Below are 20,588 nucleotides of genomic sequence, written 5' to 3'. Positions count from 1 at the left end.
AGTCTCTTAGTTTTGACAAATGTACATGTAAAACGTAAGGTGATGGTGGTGTAGGCTGGGTGCAGAATTTGGGGGAACTCTTTACTCTCTTTGCAGCTTTTCTGTAAGTCAAAAATCATTCCCAAATAAAAGCTCATTTAATAAAAATGAGAGGGTGTACTTGCTTTGGACTGCCAGTTTAGGTTCTCAACAGGTTTGCTACAACAGATTGCTGGGACCCAGCCCGAGTCTCTGACTTAGCAGGTCTGGAGTGGGGCCTGCGGATTTGCTTTTCTACCGAGTTCCCGGTGCGGATGCTGCTGCTGTCCAGGGACCACAAGCTGAGACCACTGATCCAGACTTAGGCAATGATTTTCAAATATGGTGACACCCCCTCCACCCACATTGGGCTGAGTCCCAGGAGCCCGTTATGGGATTAGCTTGTGCACCCACCCATTCATCGTAGGGCATTGGACGAGAGCCTCCCTGGATGTTTTTTCCAAGCTGTCAAATGGACTGTCCACCCCTGAGATTTGTACCAAGGGTCAGGAAGCTGAGGGCAGGTTTTGTAAACTGCTGTCATGAGGTGCCACTGGTTCATGTGAGTAATCACCTCCTCCTGACCCACTGGTCTAGGATACCAGAATGGTTGCCCCTTCCTGAAAAAGCTTTTCCTTCTTGCAGGTAAGACCCAAGCAGGCAGCACTAGGGGCCCTGTGTCTAGACACTGGGAGGGCGGTGCAGAATACATTTGAAGTGGGAGGGATTGGTCATTCTTTTTTTTTTTTTAATTATTATTTTTTTAATTTAAATTCAATTAGCCAACATAGAGTACATCGTTAGTTAGTTTCAGATGCAGAGTTCAGTGATTCATCAGTTGCACACAACACCCAGTGCTCATCACATCAAGTGCCCTTGTTAATGCCCATCACCCAGTTACCCCATCCTCCCACCCACCGCCCCTCTAGCAACCCTGTTTGTTTTCTAGAGTTCAGAGTCTCTCGTGGTTTGTCTCCCTCTTCGATTTCTTCCCACAGAAGAGGAGAAGGGTTTTGAAATTGGCTGGTTGCTCTCCGTGGAAGCTGAGAGCTGCATTTTTCTCTTTGCGCCAGCAGGTGGCGCTGCTTCCTGGCCTGCCAGAGCAGGGCGGGGCCTCTAGCCTGCAGGGCAAGTTCTGTGGGAAGAGTGTGGAGGGAGGGGCCTGACTGCGAGGGAGATGCATCAGGTGCCCACAGAAGCCAGGGGCTTCAGGCTTGCGGAGACCTGGCTGGGAGTTTCAGGTTCTATTTACCCTGTCCACTCCTGCTCTATGGTCATACACACATCATGGCCTCTCTAGTCTACACTGGGGGATACTGAGCCAGATGGTCTCAAGCTCAGCAAAGGTGGTACCTCCTGCAAGAAGCTTCCCGATACTTCAGGCTGAGCCACATGCCTCTTCTGGGCTCCCCAGTCTGTGTGTCCCCTCCCCAGACAAACCACTGCCCCCCAGGAACTTGGGTCCAGTGAAAGTGTGTAGGAACCCCTTAGGCCCCTCGCTGCCCTGGAACCCACCCCCAGTCACCACGGAAGATTTAAAATGGTTTTTAATTTCACAAGTTAGATGTGCGTAATTCACCTTTTAAACATAAAGATATTAAAATGCTAAATAATTAAGAATTAAAATAGGAGAGGCAAGCTGAAACCCACTGTGAGTCCTAGTCCTGGTGGTCCCTTTGCCCTCCCCACTTTTGGGACAGTTGCCTTCATGACTTTGGCATATACCCTTCCAGACCTTGTTCTAACTTTGTAGTAATGTAGTGTGTAAAGTATAAGTAAAGCATGCTTTTCTTTTTTACCTTATTTTGCAGATTGCATTTCTCCCCCCAGCACTGTGCCATTCACCCCATTATTAGCCATTATTTGCCATTCACCCCATTAATCATCTTTGCTCTTCTCCCAGAGTCTCCCTTGTTCTGGTCACTTCCTCAAAGGGGCCTCCCCTGACCATTCTGTCTAAAATGATCTCCCTCCCCTATCATTCTGTCACCTTGCTCGGCTTTATTTTCTTTGTGGCATTTATCACACTCTCTGAAATTATCTTCTGTGTCTGTTTCTGTCTGTCTCACTGGCTAGAAAACATTCTCCAGGCAAGCCCTGATCTGTCTTATCACTGTAGGCCCACCGCTCAAAACACAGTAAGTGTTCAATAAATATTAGTTGGATGAATAAGTTCCATGTAGGTCTAGCTCATTCTTTTAATTACTATGTGGCATTCCAAGGTCTGAATACCACCATTTCCTAGTCATTCTCCTGTTAATGGACAGTTGAGCTTTCCCGTTTTGCTGTTCTGAACAACCTTTGATGTCACTCTCGGTGCTCTCTCAACTGTATCCCTGGGGGAGCGACTGCCTGGCTGATCCATAGCTCAGTTTCTGACTTCTAAGGTACGAGCATATTGCTCTGCAGGGTGGCTGTTCCAGTGCCTTTTCCTCCAGCAGAGTTTGGAGGGGCTGCTTTCCTTCCTTGCACTCCAGCCAGCGCTTCTTCACCTTTTGGGGGGTCATGAACATGGTTGAGAATCCAAAGAAAGCCACAAGCCCTTTCTCCAGAACACACACACACAGATATGTTGAGCCATTTCTGGGGCTCCTTGGACTTGATGGCCTCATCCCCCGGGGGACCCTGTATCGAATGTTTAGAAGCCTAATTATCTGATTGTATGGATGGGAACACTGAGGCACACACAGATGGGGGTGTGAATGAATGAATAAATGGGATGTAGTTTTGTGGGGCTCGAGGAAAGTGTTCAGGCCTGATCTGCCTCCAGTCAGAAAAACACTGGGGGGAAGGGGGGATGGACTCTAAGGGTCTAGGCAGCTCCACCTGTCAGCTCCGGGCAAAGGCAGGCTCAGTCTGGCATCCAGGGTCAAAGTGGGGAAGCAGGCAGAGGCCCAGCAGAAGAGGCTGCAAGGCCTTCATCCCTGCCTCGGGTACACATACGTGTTTACAGCCCCCTTTGCTTCCCTGCCGGCTCTGCCCGAGCGGTCCGGTCCTGACTCGGGCATTCCCACGGAGCAGGAAGGTAGGGAGGGCTCATCACGGAAAGACCATCATCAGAATCATGGCTTCCACACTTGACACGCTAGTCCCGACAGGTGGGCAGGGCAGACATTATCTTCCCTGTGGGACGGATGGGTAAACTGAGGCCGAGGCCGCCCCCAGAGCCGTTAACCGCCCGCCCGCACACACGGACCCCCGCCTGCCATCCGCCCGGCCCTCCCTCGCGGCCCCTTCCCCGGGCCTGACCCCCGGCGCTGCCTGACGGATGACCTCAGCTGCCGCCAATCCATTGGTTCCAGCTCCCGGGGGGGCGCGCAGAACAAAGCGCGCTTTGTGGAGGGGCCGTCCCCTCGCCCGGCGCGTCCGCCGCCGGGACACCCTCCGGAACTCCGAGCGACGCCCCCCGGCCGACAGCCGTGTAATGTCTTCCAGGCCGAGCGGCTCCTTCCAGAGCCCGAGGTCCGCGCTCGCCTGCCCCCCCCCCGGGGGGCTCCCCGGGGCCGCCCAGGGACCCCGCTTGCCCCCCCCCCACGGCGGCGGGATTGGGGGCGCCCCCAGCGGGAGGTCGTGCTGGCCTCCAACCTATCCTTGCGGAGGGAGCCGGGGGGGGGGCGGGCAGGAGGACTCGCCACCCGTGGTCCTCCTGGCTGCAGGGCAGGTGCCACCACCTGGTAGTCTTCTGCTCTAACCCCTGGAGCGACCGTATGGGGTGGAAAAGGCTATTAATGGTGGTGGTGTCCTTGCTGCAATTACCATTATTGTCCTTGTTTCGCGGTGGTGAGAGGGAGTCGCTTTAGATTCCCACAGACCTGGGTTTGAACCTTGACTTTGCCACCTACTGGCTGTGGATAGGTTCACCTCTCAGGACAACAGCAGTAGCCACAAGCATTTCTTAAGCACCTACTGTGTGCCAGACACCACTAAGTGCTTAAAGGCTTTATTTAATTCATTTAATCCTCTAAGGACCTTAGGAAGGAGGAGGTATTATCTTCCTTTTACAGAGGGGGGAACTGTGGCCCCTGGAGACATTCACTACCCTGAGCCTCAGTCTTCTTGTCTGTACAATAGACCCTCAAGGGCCATCTATTCTCATCACTTACCTCCTTCCAGATGAGGACATAGGGGCTGGGAGCAGGGTGACCGGGGACATCCAGCATGTTCTGCCCCTAAGACCCTCTGTCTTTTGAGGATTTTCCATGGGAGGTACATCTGCCCACAGGTTTGTAGGGGAGGGAGCAGTAGGAGGAGGGTCTGCTACTGCTGGAAACCTTTCCCAAGAGGCAAGTTTCACTGTCCTGTCCCGCCCTTGAGGGGTTAGGGGGTGATGGCAGAAAGAGAAAGAAACCATGCCGGGAGAGGGAACCAAGGGGCCACAGAGAGAGCTAGGCAGGGCTGGGGCTCACTGCACCCCAACCCCCTTCACACACCTCCTTGGACTTGCACCCTCAAATTAGTGTTGGACACATGCACCAGCCACCGTTCCAGGCGCTGGGGTCATCAGAGAAAAAAACAGATAAAAATCCCTGTCCTCTTGAGGTCCATTCAAGGGAGATGGGCAAGAAACACACACGAGACATGTATAAAGTGTAAAATGCAGTATCTAGCAGTGATACGTGCTATGAGAGAAGAGCAGGGGAAGGAGAAAGAATGAGATGGAAGGGCGCCTGGGTGGCTCAGTTGGTTAAGCGACTGCCTTCAGCTCAGGTCATGATCCCAGGGTCCTGGGATCGAGTCCCGCATCGGGCTCCCTGCTCTGCGGGGAGCTTGCTTCTCCCTCTCCCACTCCCCCTGCTTGTGTTCCCTCTCTCGCTGTGTCTCTCTCTGTCAAATAAATAAATAAAATCTTTAAAAAAAAAAAAAAAGAATGAGATGGAAAATATTGACTCTGGTAAGGTGGCTGGCCTCTCTGAGGTGGGGGCATTGACTTGAACAGAGAGGAAAGAAGCCCTGCAGACGTCAGAGGGAAGCAGGTTCCAAGCAGAAGGAACAGCACATGCAAAGGCCCTGAGGTGGGAACCTGCTTGGAGTGTCCAAGAAATAGCAAGAAGGTCACTGTGGCGGGAGGCAGCCTGGCTAGAACAAAGGCTGGGGCTGGACAGGTGAGGAGGTGGGAGAGACGGGCACCGTCGGCTTGGGAAGGGTGTCATAGGTGGTGAAGACTTTGGTTTTTCCCTCCAAGTGATCTGGTAGCCATTTGAGGCTTTGAGCAGAGGGGAGACCTGGGCTGGCTCTGGCAGCTGAGCCGAGCAGAGATGAGAAGGGTTTGGAGGGGGAATCTGCTGCTGTCACCAGGGCTCAGGTGGTGGTTAGTGGACTGGACCAGGGTGCAGAGAAGGGGTCAGAATCCAGATGTAATAGGAAGATGGAGTCCCAGAATTTTCCAGTGGATGGAACTGGATCTGAGGGATGAGAGAGGAAGGACTTCGGTAACCCCTAAATTTGGGGGTCCACCGGCTGTTTCCAGAACCTTCGCTGCAGACCAGAATGTGGGCAGAGTCCCCAGGGTGAATTCCCCTTTTCTGCTGGTGCCCTGGTGGACTTGGCCAAGCACAGAACACACAGTAGGTCCTCTGGTTCCCCCAAGAACACAGTGAGGAGGTGAGGAGGTGAGGCTAGAAAAACATCTGTCAAAACCCATCAAGAGCCTCCTTCACAATATGGGCCACTTGGGACAAGCGGGCTTCATCCCACCTTCAGGAACCATTGTTTTTGAATCATTAAATCTATTTGCTTTTGTTTTACTTAAAAAAAAAATTTTTTTTAGAGGAAACTTGAGACAGCCAGACTCAATGGAAAATCAGTAGCATGTGACATAAAGAAATGTGGCTGTCAGTATGAACAATGTAAACACAACACCCTTACCAACTTCTCCAAATCTAGCTGAGGCTGCTCTCTCTTTGTAGCAAGTGTCTGAAAGACCCATCCCCACCGACCCAGGGCTCTCTTCCTGCAGGAGTCAGAAGTGAAAGAGAATGAGAGGGGCACCTGGGTGGCTCAGTCGTTGAGTGTCTGCCTTCGGCTCAGGTCATGATCTCAGGGTCCTGGGATCAAGCCCTGCATCAGGCTCCCTGCTCAGCCGGGAGCCTGCTTCTCCCTCTCCCACTACCCCCTGCTTATGTTCCCTCTCTCGCTGTGTCTCTCTATGTCAAATAAATAAAATCTTAAAAAAATAAAATAAATTAAAAATAAATAAAAACAATTCCAGACTCCTCACCATCAATGTCCTGAATGACCTGCCCATGTTCAGTTCATCCCACTCCAGCCAGGATAACTGCCTTTGTTCCCAATGGCTTTCTGACCTCAGGGCCTTTGCAATTGCTCTTGCTGCAGCCTGGAATGCCCTTCCTCTGGTTCTTCTGGCTCCTTCACATCCTTCAGGACTCAGCTCAAATGTCAACTCCTTAGAGAGGCTTTCCCTGTTTCCTCTTCCTCCCATACTCTCCCCAATATTCTCACCCTGTTTTTTCCTTTGCAGCTTGTAATTATTTTGTTTATTTGCCTGTGTACTTGTTCTTTTTCCTGCTGCCCTACTATGATGTAAGCCCTGTGCAAGCAGAATCTGGTGGGCACAGTAGCTTGGCATCTGAGACAAAGAACTCAGAGTAGAGCAGGCTGGTGGCATTTGCCTGTCTCCAGATAGGGGAGTAGATGTGTCTGTGGAGTGCAAAGGGCAGGGACCACCAGGAAAATGAACTTAATATGAGAAAAGGTCTTTCTCACAGTCCTACTGTTCAGGCAATAGAAAGGACAATGTCATAAAGTAGTGAGTGTCCCATCACAGGAGCTATGCAAGTTGAGATAGGACAGCCCCTGATCATGACTGCCTGATATATGGGGACTGTGTAGAATGGACTCATTACCAAACATGGGATAGATAATCATTCACTTGCTCATTTACTCATTCATTCATTCACTCATTCATTCTGTCTCCTATCTATCCATTTATTCATTGACTCCATGTTTCCCCAGCTTTACTGTGTGTTAAACAATCTTCATGACTTTGGCCACACCCACAGAGCATCTGCACTTAGTATCCTAAGTACATATATCTTATGTACATAATATCTCCGGTCAGCCTGGGGAAGTTATATGTGTTCTTAAATCAGCTTTATTGAGGTATAATGTACATACAATAAAATGCATTCATTTAAAGCATACAGTGCAGTGCATCTTGACAAATATACACACACCCATGTAGCCACCACCTCAAAACAGACACGGAACATTTCCACCACCACTATGAGTGCCTTAGGCCCCCATTGCAACCCTGGCCCCAGACCATCGCTTTATCAGAAAGTGTCCAACACTTCAGAATTTCTCCAGGACCAGTTAAGCACCACCCCCTCCCAGCAATATCCAAACAAAAATGAAAAATCAGAATCCCTTCCCACAAATGAAAAGTAACTGAGCAAAATGAATAAAATGCAAACGAAACAATATTCTCAAATTCTAGCTGGTACCCTTGCCTGCAGAAGCTCCTGACCCCAGACTAGCTTTCTCCAGATTATAAAAAGAAAGAGACAGCGAGACAGAGAGATCCACAGGTGTTAGAAAGGGGTTCTTGGCATCCGTGGAGATGCTCCCTGGCCTCTGGGAAGGCCTGGCAGATGCTGAAGAAAGAATGACTTTCTCACCACGGATCTGTTATTTAAGACCCATATCATCTTCTGTCCACCCCCACCCTTACCACAATGATGCAGCTTCCACATTTGGGACACACGGCAACTCCTTGTCTCCTCTTTCATCCACCCACTCATTCATGTATTCATCTAACAAGTGCTACTGTGGGCCAGCTGCTATAGCCACAGAGAAAAGCTATGTTCTGGGCACCATGTCAGCCTTGAAGGTGGCATAGTGCCTAGCACACAGTAGATGCTGAGCAGATCTGTTGAATGGGTTGCTGTGAGATGAAAGACACAAATACCCGTATTCTTTCTGATACTCTAGGCTGTTGCTCTAACAAAATCTGCATGGAGCAATCAAGGAGGACTTCCTTGGGGAGGTGGCCTTTGACCCAAAATTTGACCACCTCCTCCCACTCATTCTCCTTCCACTCATTTGACAGGTGCAGAAATGGGGACACAGAGGTAAAATGACTTGCTCAAGGCCACACAGGAAAAGAGAGGGGGGAAATGATAGGTGGACAGAATCTAGGACTCAGGACCCCAGCCTACCATTTCCTCCAAGTGCTGTGCCAGGTCCCAGACCAGCAGACAGGACAGCAGGCCTGGGGAGGGGGCTTCTAGGCCCTGAGTCTGGAATCCATTTGCTCCAGCCCAGTAATGTTTTCCCAGGGAGAAGTGGGAGGCCCCGGCCCTGCCCCTCTCTGTACCCCCCCCCCCACCATCTGCTCCCTGTTTATTTATTTATACTTAAGTCTCACCTCCCAACCCTGCCGGGGGCTCCAAACATACCCGGCATCCCTGCAGAGAGGGGAATGAGGGGGAGAAAGGCACTGTCAGCCCCCATGGCCTGGGGAAGCCCAGGTCTGAAAGCTTCCCAGCCCTACTGCCCCTACGAGAATCAGCCAGGATGACCGGGTTCAAATCCCAGCTAGCGGGGCTTCCTAGCTGTATCACTGCTCTGTGCTTCCATCTCCTCATCTGTAAAATGGGGTTAATAAGAGTAGTCACGTGGGGTCGGTAGTGAGGATTCAGTAACGTGCTGTGGACCCGGTCTGGCACAGACATACGCAACAAGAGTCTGTGTTGTATTGTGTGACCTTGAGTAACAAACTATCCCTCTGGCCTATTCCCTTGTCTCTGCAACGGGCAGTTAGCCATTCCCTCTAAGGAGCTCCAATGCCATGTCCCAGGATATGTGAGGGCTACAGACCCTGTCCCCTCCCCAGAACCTGCACCCCTGGTGTTTGGATAATTGATGCCAGCCCCCTGCCTCCAGTCCATATTGCCCTCCAATAATCTCCTCATTTGCAGGGAAGGCAAACCGACACCTTCCCTAGCCCAGCATGAGGCCGGGGCAGCCCTTCCAGCAATCTACCTCGGCTCCCTGAATGGCACCCTCTGGAAGGCTAGTGCACCGCAGGGTGCTGACACGCTGGCCATGGCTGTGAGTTCCAGGAAACTGCGCCCAGCAGCTCCTTAGAGACCATCAGCTCAGGGTCTGTCTGTGCTGGAAAGGAGCTGCTGCCGGGGCTGCTCCCCGGAGCTCTGTTCTGGATGACCCTGCACGAAAACAGCCTCCTCCTCCTCCTCCCTGAGCTACCATGGACTGTGTGCATTCATCCCTCTCTCTGTGCCCCATCCTGCTATCTGAGCCTTTATCACCCCCACCCAGGCCCATTCCCCTCGCTGAGTCTGCAGCCCTCCATCTGAGCCCCACCCTCCCTCTGCTCGGCCAACTCCCTCTCTGTGCTCCCAGCCTCCCTCTGAGACACTGTCACCCTCACCAAGTCCCTGTCTATTTCCCTGAACCTTGTTCCTCTCTCTGTCACATCTCCTCTGAATGTCCTCTTCCCTCACTGAGCCCTCCTCCTCTACCCTCCCTCCCCTCTCTCCGAGCCCCCATGTGCCCATAGCCCCCCACCCCCTTGCACACCACACAATGCTTGGGAACCCCCCACTTGAGATGCACATGCCATCTAAAAGCTGTTCGGGGGTCACAGGGCATCTAGGCCGACTCCCCATTCTGGGGACCACACTGTCCTGAAGAAGCCACAGGGGGGCAGATTTCTGCAAAAGAGAAAGGAGAAGGAACAGGCAGATCTCTGGGGCCACATCGCTAGGGAGTGAGCACCCATCATCATCGGAGGGACAGGGCAGAGACCAGCCCATGGCTGTGACAGGGCTCTTCCAATGCAGGATGCCACAGCTCCAGGCGTCTCATTCCAGAAGCCCCATTGGGTCAACAAGGCTGACCCCAAGTGCCGTGTTCCTTCTGGGGTGGGGAGAGTCAGGGAAGACAGGTAGGGGCTTCCATAACCAGAGAGGAACCAAGCAATAGGAGTGTTAAGAGGCCAATGAAGAGCCATGGAGACTGGCCCTGCCGCCTGCCTGCTAGACCCATGTGAAGGCTGTTTCCTCCTCATCACCCCAAGGAAACTGAGGCTCAAGAAGAGATACCATCTGCCTGACTCTCACAGGAGGGCCTGGGCTGCCATCAAACCAAGCAGGGTGCATTCCATATCTTAATTTCTCTCTGCTACACCGTAGGCCTCCCAGGCCAAGGGAAAGGAGAAGACATGGGTGAGACCCACCCCACATGAGGAGGGGAGAGCCGAAGTTCCAAGGAGGGTGGGAATGGTGGGGGAGGGGAAGAGGAGGCAGGTGTCTGTGGGATCCTCTATCTTCCCCTTCCTCAGTCCTCTATCCTCCACCCAAGTGGGCCCCTGACCCCCCCAACCCTGTTCTCATCTGGCCTCCATGTGCTTGGCCTGCACCTGAATACACACTCCCCAACGATCTGTCTTGGGCTGTCAGAGGATCAATGGGGCTCCCAAGACCTGGCCCAGCAGGGAGCTGGAGGGAAGTCCCTAACAAGAGCTAAGAAGGGGACCCCGGGGGTTGGGGAGGCAGTGGGGAGAAGCCAGGCTGGGAACCATGACACGAGTTTGGGTCTGGCATCTTGCTGGGGCAAGCCCCTGGAAGTCCTGGTTCCCCAGTGGTGAGACCTGTCAACTCCCTTATCCAGGGGTCCTGGACTGGCTTCCAAGTCTGTTTGCCTTCTAACTTTGGGCACCTGGCCCTTCCTCACTCTGAGTCTCAGTTTCCTTATTTGTGAACATGAAGGGATCGCATCTCAGGGGGCATAAGGTTCTAAAATCAGCAAGAGATCTCTCTTTATGAGCAAAAGAAAATGGCCTCCAAAATGTGAAGTGAAATAAAGCAAGATGCAGAGCAATGCATATATTCACCTACCTTCCGTGTGCCTAAAACTCTAAAAGAGGATACAGGATCCACGTGTGTATCAGCCTGCCTGGGCGTGGAAAAATCTGGAAGGACACAGGAAACAGCAAGAATAGGGATGGCACAGGGAAAGGACCTGAGTGGCTGGGGAGAGAGTAGGAGGGAGACTTACCTTACATTCTTTTATATTGTTGAATTATTGGTCCATACTCATGTATTCTTGGTCAAATAATAATTACATTTAATGCAAAATATATCATCCTGCTAGGAAGTATGTGGGTAGGAAGTATGAAGAAAAGCAGAATACTTGCATAGTCTCATTGTATCTCCCCCACAGATATTTATTAATTACAAAGAGAAAAACAGTGCCTCTACAGTGGAGAAAACTGGCAGACAGCACCTTAACCAAGCGATCAAGGCGAACATCTCTAGCAAGGGGACAAATCGACATCATGTGTCCCCTGATAGGGACACACTGCAAAGTACACAGCATCACTGTGGTGGTTTTGTAGCCCAGAGTGCCTGATCTGAACCTAGTCATAAGGAAATAACAGAAACACCCAACTAGGGGGACCGATTACAAAACAACCCGTCTATGCACATGAAAAAATGTCAAGTTCATAAAAGTAAAACACACACACACACAAAACAAAACAAAACAAAACAAAACAAAACAAAAAAACTGAGAAACTATTCCAGATAAAAGGAAGCTAAAGAGACATGAAAACTAAATGCAACATGTATCCTGGATTGGATACTGGATCAGAAAAAAATGTTTTTTGTTTGTTTGCCGTGAAGGATATTAGTGCAACAATTGGCAACATTTGACTAAGTCTATAATGTAGACAATAGTATTTCAACAATGTTAATGTCCTGACTTTTGTATCTGTCCGGTGGTTTTATTATAGAATGTTCTTGTGTTTAGAAACTATACATGGAATAATTTAGAGATAAAGAGGCATCCTGTCTTCAGTTTACTCAGACAGACAGAAATGTAAGCAGAGATAGAATGATAAAGCAAGGGTAGTAAAATGTGAACATTTGCGGAATCTGTGTGAAGGTATGCAGGAATTCTTTGTACTATGTTTGCAACCTTTCTGTAAGTCTGAAATTGTTTCAAAATAAAAAGTCCAAGTGTAGATGGAGGTCATGGCATGGCTAACATGGAGTAGATATACATGATGTCCAGGTACTATTATAAATGTGCGGATGAAATTCACCCTGTGTGCCAAGCCCTTGCACACCACATCTGCCTACTAAATGGTAGTATTGTCTATTAATATAATGGAATATTATATTAGTGAAAAAGAACTTCAGCTGCCTGCCTCAACACAGATGGATCTTTTTTTTTTTAAGATTTTATTTATTTATTTGAGAGAGAGAGAATGAGAGAGAGCACATGAGAGAGGGGAGAGTCAAAGGGAGAAGCAGACTCCCTGCCGAGCAGGAAGCCCGATGCGGGACTCGATCCAGGGACTCCAGGATCATGACCTGAGCCGAAGGCAGTCGCTTAACCAACTGAGCCACCCAGGCGCCCAACACAGATAGATCTTCAAAGCATATTGTGGAAGGAAAAAGCAAGGAAGATAGGATACATATTATAAAGACAAATGTATATATTATATCATGGGCATTCTATACTTCTCAGAATGAAACACAGTCCTATATATTGTGTAAGGATTTCTATGTATGTAGTAAAGTTAGAAGATTCATGGGAATAATAAATAATCAGGATAGTGGTTTCTTTGGGGTGGGGAGGGGGACTCTTACTGGGAAGGGCTGCAGGGGCCCTTCTGTATTAGCTATCTATCCTGTGTAACAACACCACAGCATGATGCTTTAAAACAGCGACATTTATTGTATCTCATAGTGTCTGAGGGTCAGGAATTTGGGAGTGGTTTAGCTGGGCAGTTCTGGTCCTCAGGAGGTTGCCTTCAGTTGTCAGCTGGGGCTGCACTCATATGAAGGTCTGACTGGGGCTGGAGAACCTGCTGCCCAAGGAGCTCATGTACGTGGCTGGCAAGTTGGTGCTGGTGGTTGGCTATGGGCAGAGGGCAGGAGAGAGGAGAGGGACTCAGTTCCTTTCCACATGGGCCTCTCCATGGGACCTGGATTCCATCACATCATGGTGACTGGATTCCAAAAGTGAGCACTGACAGACTGGGTGCCTGCCCCTATGAAGTTCTCCCAACCATTCCTGTCCCCTAACACCTGGCTCTTTTCCCCAGAAGCATCCACTTGGATTCGTTTCTGGGATATTCTTCCACAGAGATACCACTTATTTATAAATGTATATGCAGGGGCGCCTGGGTGGCTCAGTTGGTTGAGCTTCTGACTCTTGGTTTTGGCTTGAGTTATGATCTCAGGATCATGAGATTGAGCCCTGCATCGGGCTCCAGCAGGGAGTCTCCTTGAGATTCTCTCCCTTTCCCTCTGCCCCTCCCCCTGCTCACACACACACTCTCTCTCTCAAATAAATAAATAAATCTTAAAAAAAAAATACAAAACAAACATATATGCAAATACATACAGTTTTATTCCTCCCAAGTGGAAGCCTATTATATACACCCTTCTACATCACTTCTGCCCCTCATGCAAATATGCTTTGCAGATTCTTACATATTCCTACATGGGAAACTTCGATATTTGTTTTCATGGCTTAATCAGTACACCAGCATGTGGATGTGATGTACTTTACTCAACAACCCTCTATTTATGGACATTCATTTTGTTTACCTGTTATCACTTAAGCTTCAAATGTACAGGGTTGAGCTTTAAAAAAAATGGGGGGCGCCTGGGTGGCTCAGTCATTAAGTGTCTGCCTTTGGCTCAGGTCATGAGTCCTGGGATCGAGCCCCATATCGGGCTCCCTGCTCAGCGGGAAGCCTGCTTCTCCCTCTCCCACTCCCCCTGCTTGTGTTCCATCTCTCGCTGTGTCTCTCTAAAAATAAAAAATAAAAAATAAAAAAATAAATGGTCCTCAGTTCACGGCAGATTATCGTTGACCCCTGCATGCCCCTCTTTTGGTCTATTTTTCTCTCCTATTCTCTTTGTCCCATTTCCCCTTCTCATCTTCTGCTCCACCATAGAACCATTCTGATGGGTCCCATGTGTTCCTTGGTGAGTCAGTCTTCTTGAAGAACACGGGATGCTTGTATGGGTATTGTTGCTTTCTGGATATGCATTTTATTTATTTTTTTTTCAAAGATTTTATTTATTTATTTGACAGAGAGAGAGAGAGAGATAGTGAGAGCAGGAACACAAGCAGGGGGAGTGGGAGAGGGAGAAGCAGGCTTCCTGCCGAGCAGGGAGCCCGATGTGGGACTCGATCCCAGGACCCTGGGATCATGACCTGAGCCGAAGGCAGACGCTTAAAGACTGAGTCACCCAGGCGCCCCTGGATATGCATTTTAGCTTATTTTCACTCTAGTGCTCATTCTCTGTCCAACATCGGTCTGGGTTGCGCTTGACTTGTGGCTTCTAGATGCTGACTAGAACTCCTTGGTTTGCAGCCACATGTTTTCCTCTCTACTACTCCAGGAATGGGCCCCTGGTGGTCTCTAAGTCTCTGCCACCACACTGTCACCACACTGGTGTGTCCTTGTCTGGGCTGGCATGAGGCTCTCATCTGGACAAAGACTCAGGAATACGATTGGTGGGTGATAGGGAGTATGTATTCCGGTTATCTTTTGCACTACCATCAATTACCCTCAATTTAGAAACTAAACACAACACTTTGTTTTATTCTTGATTTTGTGGGTCAGGAATTCAGGAAGGGCTGGGCTGGGCTGCTCTTCTCTGAACTGTGTGGGGTCCGCTGAGACAGCGCGGGGTGGAGGTTCCCTTCCAAGATGGCTGGCTTCTTCACTCATGTCTGCGGCCTTGATGGACTTGCTCTTTCTCTCTCTGTCTCTGTCTCTGTCTCCCTCTCATGGTGTCTCATCCTAGAGGACACCGCTCCGTAGCTAGCTAGACTTCCTCACAGCATGGCAGTCCCAGGGTGGTTGGATTTCCTTCATGGCAGCTGGCTTCTCTCCAAGTGATCATTCCAAGAAAGAGGAAGTAGAAGCTGCTAGTCTTTTTTTTTTTTAATATGGAACACTTCACGAATTTGCATGTCATCCTTGCGCAAGGGCCATGCTAATCTTCTCTGGATTGTTCCTATTTTAGCATATGTGCTGCTGAAGTGAGCACAGAAGCTGCTAGTCTTTTGAGATCTGGGCCTAGAATCTGTCACAGCATCGTTTCTGCCATAGTATTGGTCAAAGCAGTCACAGGGCAGCCCAGATTCAGAGAGGAGGTGCACAGACTTCACCTGTTGCTGGGAAGACATTCAGAGAATCGGTGGTCATCTTTTAGACACTGCCATGTATATTTAACGTGACAGCTTGCTCTCCAGATGGCTGCCCCTGTCCCCACTTCTGCAGCACTACCTCCACGCCCCCACTCACACTTGGCTCCATGAAACCTGTTCAGTTCCCTCTTTGCACGGCAAGAAGCATCCCTGTATCTGGGTCATCTCACCCAAGTGCAAATATAACTGGAGGATGAAGTCCCAGAGGCCAATATGCTAGGTGAATGGCTATGTACACTTGCAGTTTTGACAGATACTGCCCACTCTTCAATCACCTCTGAGCTCCATCTCTCAGTGACGGATAGGGAGTCTGAGCACCCCTCCCCACCTCTACCCACCTCACGCTGGAACAAGTCACCCTCCCCGGGCTCCCAGCTTTTGCCCTGGACCCCACAGTCCATTCTCCACCTGCCACCGGAGGGGGTCCCCTTAAAACCTAAGTCAGAGCTTGTCCCTCCTCTGCTCAGAAGCCTCCGATCACCTCCCACATGACTCAGAGTAAAACGTTCTTAAGACTGCTCTGAAGCCCTGTGTGTCTGACCCTGTGACCTCTCTCACCTGTTCCTTCTCTCCTCCCCTTCTCTGTCCCACCCGGGGCTCCTGGCAAGAGTTTGAACCTGCCACGCATGCTCCATCTCAGGGCCTTCCATTTAATGTCCCTCCACCTAAAAGGTTCTCCCCCTCTGTGTCCCCATGGCTCATCCTCACTCCATCTGTGCCTCCAACCAACCCTCACCTCTCCCACTCAGGGTCTTCTCACTACCCTGCTTTGCTTTCTTCTGAACATTTCTTCCCCAACATGTGGTCGATCAAGTTGTATATTCGTGTATCGCCCATCTCCTCTCCAGATCGTAAGCACGGGGCAGAGGGATTTGCTTGGATTTGCTCACTGCAAATCCTCCCCACCAGTGCGACACCTTTCATTTAGTCTCTACAAATATAGCTTGAATATTTGTGGAATTCAATCACTGTGCCAATTTGCACCCCCCGCCCCAGCAACGTACAGACCTCAGGAACATAAATTAACCCAAACACACTGCCAGATCCTATCCTTGAAATTCATGCTTCCCCTGCTCAAGAGCCTTCAAGGACTTCCTATTACCCTGTTTAGCACATCTCACACTGGAACCCAAAACCGTTTCATACAGGGCTAAGTGTTTCCCCAGCCTTCTGAAAAGAAGCTCATGCATGGAGATTACCCCAATGTTAAGTTTTCCCTTTATCCATTTCTCTAACCTTATTGGCATGGACTCCCACTTACCCCCCAAAAACACTAAAGGATAAAAGGAGATAACTCACAAACAGTGAATTCACTGGCTGGGGCTCCTACTGGTGTAATGAAACAACTAATCCCAGCTCTGGGACAATAAACATGACAATTGATAACTTGAACCAAGTACTTTCTACCAGCTAAGCCTCAGTTTACCTATTGGTGGAATGAAGATAGTAACACTCTTCCATATGATAGGCTTGCTACTTGCTAAGTGCCAGGCACTGGGCACATTTTAATGCACTCAATCCTCATGGCAACTGTAAGAGGCCGGAGCTATTATTATTCTCCTTTCCCAGAAAAGGAAACTGAGGCATAGGACAATTAGCCCGTCTAAGTTTCTGTAACTTGGGAGTGGTGGGGCCCGGATTTGAACTCCCAACACACCCACTCCCAGGCAGGCTTCAAGGCCAGGTATTTACTCTTGTGGTATATTTTAGGGAAGAAGTGTGCTCATGGGTATGGATCGCCGGAGGCAATGGGAGGAGGTGACCTTGTGCTTGGGAAAGAGTCTCTAGGACCAAACTGAAATGTACACAAAAGGCACAGGGCTGAAGTTGTGCTATGTGGAGTCCATGGTCATGGTCCCCTCTGGGACATGAACTGAGGCACCTGGGCTCCCAGATGGCTTCTCAATAACATTTTATTTTCTACCATTATTAGAATAATTATGGTTAATAAAAGCAAACAACCGTTGCATGTTTACTGTGTGCTAAGAATTTCCTTTGCATTTTGAATCTCTCAGCAACCCCAGGAAAGTAGTGACTCGCATTCACCCCATTTTGCAGGCGATGAGACTGAGCTTGGTGGCAGAGCTAGGTTTGTTCCTTGTGCCTTTACCCCCTAATGGGTCCATGGAACACCTCCATTTCCCAAGGACTTTCATTCATTATCTCATTCAACTGCACAGTCATGCCTTGAAATCCATCCTCCTATCATTCCCATTTTGCTGACAAGAAAACTGAGGTGCAGTGTGCTGCTCAGGGCCGCACACAGTTCTCTGCAACGAATCTGCCCTGCCTCACCTCCCCCAGCAGCATTCAGGATGTCACAGATGGAAGGTCCCCGATTTATAGCACAGGAAGGAGCAAGTCAAGGCCTCTGGGGCAGTGGGCAGGGTTCTCAGGCAGTTGCCCAGAGATCCTGTTTACTGGCAGGACCGGAGGCACACGGACCCAGGAGGAAAGCCCCCCCTCCCATCCTCAGGGTTCCTAGGGTGGGTGGGGGGGCGGGCAGCAAGCTGTCACTTCCATGGAATGTCCTCCAGCCCTGGTGCACTGGCTCAACCCAACCTCTCCACCCCTGCTCTTTCCTGATCCCCATCTGCCTCCCCACCTGGACAGCCCCACGTCTGGGCTCCCGCAGCTCATTCATTCAGCAAAGCTTCGCTGAATGTCAGGTGCTATTTTAGGCACTGGGGTTACATTTGAGAATATACAGTGATCCCTGCCCTGTGGTGTTGATACTCTGCAGCAGGGAAGAGGCAATAAATAATAAATACACTAAGTAAAGTATATAGGGTGTTAGACCGCTATAAGGGCCATGGCAAAATAAACAATAAAGCAAGGCAAGTAGTTTGGGAGTGAGGAGGAGGGCTCATGGGGTTAAACAGGGCAGGCCTCACTGAGAATGTGACTTCCGAGCAGGGACTTGAACAAGATGAGTCAGTGAACCAGGCAATACCTAAAGGAAGAGTGTTCCAGCAGGGGAGTGCCATCCACAGCAAGTGCAAGGGTCCTGAGGCAGAGTGTCTGGTGTATGAAGAGTAGCAAGGAGACCAGTGTGGCTGGAGAGACTTCAGTAAGGGGAGAGGGTGGGAGATAGGACAGAGGGGTAATAGGGTGGCTGAGAGGACAGGTCACATGTGGGTCATCATAAGGATCTGGCTTTTACTCAGCGTGAACTGGGAGCCAAGGGATGGTTTTGTGCAGAAGAGGGACATTGTCTGATCTGTGCATTGCAGGACGTGTCTGGCTGCTGTGTCGAAGACACACTGCAGAGGAACCAGGGAGGGAAATGGAGAGATCAAGGAGCCCTGTGAGGAGATGGTGGCAATAATCCTAGTAAGAAATGCAGGTGACTTGCCCGGGGTGGTAGTAGTGTGCCAGTTAGTACTGCTGTGTAAAAGACGACCTCGGGGCGCCTGGGTGGCTCAGTCGGTTGGGCAGCTGCCTTCGGCTCAGGTCATGATCCTGGAGTCCCGGGATCGAGTCCCGCGTCGGGCTCCCTGCTCAGCACGGAGTCTGCTTCTCCCTCTGACCCTCCCCCCTCTCATGTGCTCTCTCTCTCTCTCTCATTCTCTCTCTCAAATAAATAAATAAAAAATCTTTAAAAAAAAAAAAAAAAGACGACCTCAAAACTCAGTGACTTAACACAACAACCATTTCATAATGCTCGTGAATTCGGGCCAAGGGTGGTGGGGATGGCTGGTCTCTGCTCTGTGGTGTCCTGAGCCTCCGCTGGAAGACTCAGAGGCTGGATGTGAATCAACAGCTGAGGGCTGGAATCACCTGAAGACTGCTGGACCAGGACTGCCCAGGACCTCTCTGGGCGGCCTGGGCTTCCTCACAGGACGGTGGTCTCAGAGGGCTTGAACTTCTGTCACAGAAGCTCAGGACTCCAAGAACAGGTGTTCCAGTGAACAAGGTGAAGCTACACCATCGCATCACCTGTTACGACTCAGCCTCGGAAGTCACACGGAATCACTTCCGCCAACCTCCAGTGGTCAACGCAGGCTCAAGCCCACCCAGACTCAAGTGGAAGGCGCGGGGCCTCCGTCTCTCAGTGCGGCCATGTTCTAAAACTGCTATGAGCACCTAGAATCTTCAAGGCAAGTAGAAAGTTTCCTTTGTTGGCTGATGCAGGAGGCACAGGGAAGAATTAGAAGTGGCTCTGGTCGAAACAAATAATGCAATATATGTTAAAAAAAAAAAAAAAGAAGAAGAAGAAGGTAGCGGGAGGGGAAGAATGAAGCGGGGGAAATCGGAGGGGTAGACGAACCATGAGAGACGATAGACTCTGAAAAACAAACTGAGGGTTCTAGAGGGGAGGGGGGTGGGAGGATGGGTTAGCCTGGTGGTGGGTATTGAGGAGGGCACATTCTGCATGGAACACTGGGTGTTGTGCACAAACAATGAATCATGGAACACTTCATCTAAAACTAATGATGTAATGTATGGGGATTAACATAAGAATAAAAGAAAAAAAAAAAGAAGTGGCTCTGGTCACCCAGGACTCAGCCCAGTAAGCAAGCATATAGGCAGCCAGAGAGGAGCCCCAATCTGGCTTGGCTAGTCAGGACAGGCTTCCTGGAAGAAGAAACACATGAGCTAAGTCTTAAAGAGTGAGGGATCAACCAAGAGAAACGGGAGAGGGCACCCAAGGCCAAGGAGAATCAGGGTCACTCATATTGGGAGGCAGAAGGATGGACGCTTGAGAGGTGGGTTCTGGCATCAACTGTCTGGGTTTGAATCGGGCCCTGCCTCTTCGAGTGGGCAACATTGGGCTGGCCACCTCACCTCGCTGAGTCTCAGTTTACTGTAAAATCAGAGTGATAATAATTGTACCGCCTTCCGGGGAGGAAATGCATGCAAGGTGCCTGCTAGATAGAAAAAAGTCTCAAACTGTCAGCTCTGACTAGGAAATTACAGGTGGTGTTCATCTCACTCAGGATCCCTGGGTTCTCAGAGGAGGAAACGGGAAGAGACTTGGCCAACCCCACCAAGTTTAGAAGGGGAGGACCTGAATCATACCCTACTGACCTGCCACGGCCGGACCCCTCCCTGCCTGTGCTCACTCCTCACCCCCCAAGTTCACTTAGGGGAAAGGGTGTCCTTCTTCCTTGAAATCCTGTGAGGCCTCTAGAGGGGATCCCCTGACCTAGAGGTGGAGCCTTGAAGACGGAGCAGTCTCTGCCCCTGATAAGGGCTCCCCCACCCCCCCTTCCCCCCCTACCCCCCACCCCCCACCCCCCGCCTGCATTCTCCATGTCCCCGTTCAGCAGGAATTCCTCAGTTCAGCATGGAGTTCCGGCAGATTTTATGGGCCAGCCACAGCAGACAAATGGAGAAGAAAAACA

The 20,588-nt window shown here is 50.3% G+C and overlaps 1 non-coding gene across 1 annotated transcript; it reads right to left on the bottom strand.

Annotated features, from left to right (window-relative positions):
• Window positions 1-14,973: 14,973 nt before the first annotated feature.
• LOC123840878 (U6 spliceosomal RNA) lies at window positions 14,974-15,080 on the bottom strand. Its single transcript, XR_006790120.1, has one exon. It is a non-coding gene; the product is annotated as a U6 spliceosomal RNA (small nuclear RNA).
• Between the last annotated feature and the right edge of the window lie 5,508 nt (window positions 15,081-20,588).

The sequence above is a fragment of the Mirounga angustirostris genome, unplaced genomic scaffold (genome assembly GCF_029215605.1).
Source record: "Mirounga angustirostris isolate CCGP_5_RB_7025 unplaced genomic scaffold, mMirAng1.0.hap1 SCAF_10, whole genome shotgun sequence".
Lineage (NCBI taxonomy): Eukaryota > Metazoa > Chordata > Mammalia > Carnivora > Phocidae > Mirounga > Mirounga angustirostris.
The sequence above is the reverse complement of the archived record's forward strand: the minus strand, read 5'-3'. Positions and strand labels throughout refer to the sequence as shown.